Source organism: Varanus komodoensis, unplaced genomic scaffold (assembly GCF_004798865.1).
Source record: "Varanus komodoensis strain SLA01 unplaced genomic scaffold, ASM479886v1 scaffold50, whole genome shotgun sequence".
NCBI classification, from domain to species: Eukaryota; Metazoa; Chordata; class Lepidosauria; order Squamata; family Varanidae; genus Varanus; species Varanus komodoensis.
In genome coordinates this window covers 3,869,049-3,875,838 of record NW_025336088.1, presented here as the reverse complement: position 1 = coordinate 3,875,838, position 6,790 = coordinate 3,869,049, and the positions used below count along the sequence as shown (strand labels likewise).

The window sequence follows — 6,790 nt, the reverse complement described above, 5'->3', positions numbered from 1 at the left end:
ACTTCCATATAGATACCTTTTGAAGAAATGGACAGGACTGAAACATAACTTGCATTTCAACAACTGCCACTCAAAAAAGATAACATATTTTATTTCTCTATTTCAGCAATCTACTGGCACCAGAAAATGAACATATTTAATCTTAACTGCCAATGAAAGTGTGGCATTATCAATTAAACTGTCATTCCCCAATTAATCACCTAATACTGCAATTCTATGAGTGAGTAAGCCGCACAGAGTGGGATTCACTGCTAAGGCTAGGATTGTACTAGTCAGACTTTTGTTGGTTAATATACCTTTGGAAATGTGAAGCCATACAGTTGTGTTCTTAGGCTTACACTCCCAAAAAGGGAAAACTTAAGGTATTCTTTGCAAATCAGAAGATGGAGCTGCTGGACCATCTTGACAATTATCTGTTGTCCTTGAACTCCACTATAGCAAAAGGCTAAACAAAGGTTAGTAAGAATGCTTGCCTGTCCTGGGACTTCTGGCTCAGCATTGTCAGGTGACCTGCAGAAGAAATGAAGCTTCTCCTTACAGTGTAAGCCTGCAGAGCTGCACTGCATTCTTAGTCAGGTGGTCAAACTAGATCCAGTTCGCCTTCTTGTCTGCAGAATAACTTAACCCCCATCATGACACTCCAGCAATCTTTGTTCCCTGGAGCTTCACATAGCTAGTTGTCGCTAGTGAGGGCAGGGCACACGTGGAGGAACATGGACATTTTGATGTCAAGGCCTTACAAGTGGTACCTCGGTTCATAAACTTAATTCGTTCCACAATTCTGGTCGTGAACCGAATTGGTCGCAAGCCGGGTCAAATTTCCCCATAAGGTTCAATGTAAATAAGGTTACTCTGTTCTGAACCATATGTAATTTTTTTTAACCACAAAAATATGAAACAAAGTACAGTACTTTGAAGAGAGAGAACACTAGCCTTGCTTGAGGAGACTTCTGGTGTGGAGGACAGGAAGGTGGGTGGGGAGGAGGTTAGACTAGAGGAAGCCGCAACCACGTGTCAGAGTGGAGAAGATGGCCGCATTTGTTTCCATGCGAACATGATCGCGGCCATCTTCCCTGCTGGAACACGCCCTGGTTGTGGTGTGGGGAAGATGGCCGTGATCGTGTTCGTCACCTGATACGGACTTTGCGAATGGAAGCAAAATTTTGCTGAACTTTCTGTTTGCGAACAGAAGCGTTCGTGAACCGAGGTATTACTGTATTAAGTTCTGTTAGACATGTGGAGGAACAGTTGGGAACTGTGGGGAATAGCCATGGATTCAGCGTTACACCTAGTTTAACCTAAACAACTAGCAAGGAACAGACTGTTGGTTGACCTGCATACCTTTTCGCATGCATGCCGTGCACTACTTCTATGGAATACTCACCTAGCTTCAATCTACTCTCTGCCTTCTTGGCATAACCTCCACTTATACATCCACCCATCAGTCTGTGGAATGGATGTGTAATGGAACTGCCTCTGAACGGAGTGCAGCAGTGGATGAGATGAAACATCTCCCAGCATGGAGGAAGATGGTGATGGGAGAAGCATCTCCTGCTTAATTTCTGTAAGTCAGGCTGCTGTTAAAGAGAAAACAACAAGGCCAAGCAAAAAAGGTTTTTGCTTTATGTATGCACTGTATGCAAAGGATCAAAACCAAACTTCACCGCTTCTTGTGGGCAAAGGGAACAGGTGCCAGAGGGGTCTCCTAGTCCCTTTCCTTTCTAAAATTTTATATTGCCCTACAATGTGGATTTTTAAGATAATTTACAGGATTAAAAATTATTAAGCAAAACACTCGAACATAGAATAGTAAAAACAGCACTGAAACCACACTTTAAAGCAGTATAAAAAGCAGACGAAGCAATTTAAAATGTCAATGCCTTGGTGAAGAAAACATGGCCCTAAAATATAAGTGTAGATGCTATCGTAGCCTCCTTTGTGGGAGAATGAAATAAAAAATACAACCACCTAAAATGCCCTCTCCCCAGTTGCCATGCGCAATCACTGTACCTCTGCTTGCATTGCAACAATAGGGTATGATTCTAGTAACTGGTCCAACAGAACTTGGGCAGCTGCATTCTGTAGTAAATGCACTTTCTGGGCTGTCTTCTGTGTCAGCCCCATGCGCAAAGTGTTGCAATAGTCTAAATGGGGAATTATTGAAGTACACTGATTGTAGAAAAAAGGGATTAAAAGGACACAATAGCACCAACAAGTGCTAATTTACATGGATAGAGGCAAATTTAAACATAATCAACCACACTGCAGTGAAGAAGGTTTTGATAAGGCGATCCTGCTGCCTGCACAATCTTCTGTCTGAGTACTAGCTATTGATAAAGAGCTTCAAGGCCCCTGGCTCTCCCTTCTTTGGGTTTTGATCTCTGACGCAGACAGCCCTACAAATGGAGGGCAGCTTCAGATAAAGGACTGTTCTCTTAACTGGGAGACACAGCTATCCTAACCAAAAAGATTACCTCTTTGCAGGAGAAGTTGCAGTTGGCATGCCAGACTATGCTGGTCAATGGTGCTTGTGCTACTGAGGTGACTTGGGCCTCTTGTTGCCATGTCAGCAGTTCTGAAGATGGAGTCAACTGTCAGTCTGGTCAGCTTCTGTGTATGGAAGGGAGAAGGGTGCTATCTTGTTCTTTGCCTCAGGCAGCAAGTTTTTTGGGTCAGTCATGCCCCATCCAACACTACTTGAACATCCTCTTGAAGAGATGAACCATCCACTCCCAGAACCACCATCTTGTCAGTGCTGAGAATCAGTTATCCTGCCAATGTCCATTCACCATGATGACCAAGGCAACTTCAGTTCTACGGGTGAGTCAAAAACCAGGCTGGATCAAAATAATCTGTTTTACTGGAAGGTTGTAAACATTTATCCTGGGGGAAAGTTACAGTGACTCCATTAATCTATGGGGAACTGAAATGAGGCTCATCGTGCCATTGGCAGGATGGGGGTTTGTGTGCTCTGTACCAAAAATGAACATTTAGAGCAAATCTATACAGTTAATAAACAAATAAATATGTAAATATCAAAATTCTATGGCATGATAAGACCTATTCTGCAATTAGTATAAATGCAGAACTATTTTGTGTAATTTACACTGTATTCCCCACTTTTGATGCAGACTTTATTCTTCTTTTGAATCACAGGGAAGCACAAAATGCTATGGGTCTGCTGTAGACCATGTGAAATCTTATTTGGCATCCTTTTACCTTAGTTTAACTTTTAAAAAACAATTGTGTGGACTAGAAACTTGAAGATTCCTTTTCAAATGTATTCTTATGAGTCTGAATTCTACACTTAATACTACAAAGTTAACCTTTTCTGCTGTCTCATACAATTGAGGCATTTATACAGGCCTGCTTTTCAGGGAAGGTGATTGAAGCAGATGGTTTCTAATGCATCAGAATCAGAATCTGTTTCATCATGTGGCTCGTATTTTAAGTAAGTCCAGTTCACATCTGTGGCAGCATCCATTCCCAGGGTAAGTAGGCTGACAGCTTAGCATCCTCCCACTACTGGTGAATTAATCTCTACCTCCTCAGGTTCATTTCCATGTCACTGCTTGATTCTTCCAGCCAGATGGCAAACACCATGGAGTCTTCCACTAGAAACAGAGCGGCACATGACAGAAATGGATGCTAGAACAGTCAGAAGCTGTGAGGCCAGAGGCATGCAAAATGTGGCTTTCTGGAAAGGCAGGGAGAACGAGAGCAAGAGAAATGCCCTGCTGGATGAGAAAAGCAGGTATGATGGCTCTAAGGGTTCTCAGAGTGAAAACCTTCCGAAATTTCATTTCTTAACAAGCTCTCATCTGGTGCCTTTAAGAGCAGCCTGGTGATATAGAAATGAAGCAGTTGGCGATTTTCCTGCCATGGCATGGGGATAATGCATTTATTTGTATATTTGTAATCTGCCTTCCTCTCAAGAAAAACCACAGTCAAGGTGGCTATGATGGGAATGTTATGATTTTCTCTATTTGTTGAAAATGGAAATCCTACAGCAAAACCACTGTTTTGCTAAGTAGGAGGGGAAGGTGATAAGAAAAGTCTTGCTGGATTCAGAACAAACTGTAATATTCTGTTTCCAACTGTACAGACACACAAAAAACTTCTCTTGTCCCACAAGTGCAGAATGATATATAATCTCAGTATTTATCACATGCTCTTCTTGCTATGTCTGTTGAAGAGATGGTTTCTTTGTAGTTGCTTTCTGTGCCAGTACTAAGGGCTACCTTGCATTTCCCTCCTCTTCTACTCTTGTCTGTCTGGATTACAGATCCTTTGAGGTAGCAACTTGCCCTCTCTTTTTTTTAAAGCATCATGTATATAGATGGCACTATATTAATTACTGATTATAATGATAAGAGTTCTTCATGCCCCACACAGGGTAAATAACCCAGCGGTATTGCGCAGAGCTGGACCATAAGGAAGGCTGAGCGCCAAAGAATTGAGGCCTTTGAATTGTGGTGCTGGAGGAGACTCCCGAGAGACCCTTGGACTGCAAAGAGATCAGACCAGTCAATCTTAAGGGAAATCAACCCTGACTGCTCTTTAGAAGGCCAGATACTGAAGATGAAATTCAAATACTTTGGCCACCTAATGAGAAGGAACGACTCATTGGAAAAGACCCTAATGCTGGGAACAATTGAAGGCAAAAGAAGGGGACAGCTGAGGATGAGGTGGCTAGATGGAGTTACTGGGGCAGTGGGTGTGAGCTTGGATGGACTTCGGGGGATGGTGGAGGACAGGAGGACCTGGAGGAATGTTGTCCATGAGATTGTGAACTAAACAACAAAAATTGTGCAGATTGGGTCCTGCTGAAGAAAAGGCAGAGTTTTCTTTGAAGGACTATCAGAGGATAGACCTCTGTTACAAGGCATCCTATACTTCAGTGTCTGACCTGTTCAAGCCCAGTTTAAAGATCAAGAATCTAGGAAAGGAATGAAGGGCTTTTGCAGTTTCCTACCAAAAGTTAGCCACCTAGGCAGCAGATTAAACAGCTGGTCATCATTTCTCCCACACTGCTGAGATGTATTGCATTTTTGTTTAATTTATAGTAATTATTTCTAAATATGCAACTGTACAAGTGAATGAACACATACAAAATATATGCAAATCTGTTGGTTAGTATGGACCATTAAAATGGGAATCCTGCTACAAGAGAGGGTAAATGTACTTGAAAATATACTCTTCACTTTCGATGCAATATTTATTTACTAACGAAGGGACTTTTATGATTAATTTACCTTTCCAAAGTAAGTCCAGAAACAGTGTAATCTTTGCACGTTTACTCAGAAGCACGTCTCATTTTGTCCGGTAGCCTTGACGGGTTAGCACGCTGCTAGCGTTTGTCGGCTAAGTAGAACTGCAACTCCCAGCAGCCTTTACGGCATAGGAATTTGACGTAGCCAATCCAGGAGAGGTTCTTTGCTAGGTGCGAAGATGGCGGAATGCAGGAACTAAGAGGAGTGTGTTTCCTTTGTACAGGAAAGGGGGTTGGTAAGTGCAGTTTTCCTTATGCATCCTTCCCCTCTATAGCTTATTTGAAAAACCGTGCAGTCTAGTATTTTAGGGTTAATTCTGCTTAAGCCATCTCCGCCTCCGCTGCGGTTCTGATCATGGAACTTAGGAACCCTTCTCTTTCTCTTTTATTCTAGACTGGAGGAAAGCTATCTTCAGCTTTGCACAGTCTTATGTATACATCGCCAGTTGTATGCATTGGGAATGTATACACAGCAGAAGCGGACACACATAGTCGTAGATACGAATATTTAAGAATATAACCCTAGCATTTAGGGGCTCTTCAACAGATTTGGCAAAACTGGTGTGTTTTAAGTGATTCTGAGAGAGTGTTCTTGCATGATAATACATTTAGGACTGAACAGTGTATTTCCAAGGCATCATAATTTAACTTCAGGTGCTGACACATTTTTCTTCTGGTTCTGTATCTGAGAAACTGTTTGAGTGTTCTGACTTTCCTGATTTTGTTGAATATTGCTATCACACTACCTGTCAATACTACTGCTGTCCTAGTAAACTGTTTTGCTAGCTAACAAGCACAGAACGATACATGTTGGATTAGGCTAAAAGTTTGTATAGTCCAACATCCTGCTTCCTATAATAGTGGCAAAGCAGATGCCCTGACTGACCAGTAATTTGAGGAACAGTGTTTGAACATGAAGGTTCTATATAACCGTCATAGCTAATGATGATTTATAGACCACTTCTGCATAAATTCGAGTAATTCCATTTTAAAACTAGTGGCAGTGAGAAAAAGGCAGCAATTCTGTAAAAAAGCCACATGTATAAGGATTGTGCTGTAAATTATTAACTGGGAGTATAAGGGGTTTATTTTGTATGTTCTAAATTTACAGCAAATCAATTCAATTGTGTAGACTTGTGTTCTAATGTTATGGGAAATAAGCTCTCTCACTTTTCCATCCCAGGGCAGTTTACACAATCCTCATCCTCTCTATCTTATTCTTGCAACAACCCTGTGAAGTAGGTTGGACTGAAAGTCAGTGACTGGCCCAAAGTCACCCAGTGAACTTCTCTGTCTAAGGGTGACTAGAACCCCAAATCTTGGACTAACCATTACACTACTCTGTCTCCCTACTTCTAGATTTCTTTCTTGTGTCATCACCACTTAGACAATGCCAATATACCTGTAACAGAGTAATATACATACACATGTATCTTACATGATGTGAACCTGTTTCTCACATTATGTAAGAATACATGCCTGCTGTATTTCAATTTCAATGCTTACTGACCCATTTTG

General features: G+C 41.6%; 1 protein-coding gene across 6 annotated transcripts in view; it reads left to right on the top strand.

Annotated features, from left to right (window-relative positions):
- Positions 1–5,451: 5,451 nt before the first annotated feature.
- The window catches only part of MED24 (mediator complex subunit 24), a 66,806-nt gene continuing 65,467 nt past the window's right edge, over positions 5,452–6,790 (top strand). For all 6 annotated transcript variants that reach the window (XR_006416382.1, XR_006416383.1, XM_044447054.1 and 3 more), the window contains exon 1: positions 5,452–5,508. The gene's annotated coding sequence lies outside the window, so the exon portion shown is untranslated. The remainder of the gene's footprint in view (positions 5,509–6,790) is intronic.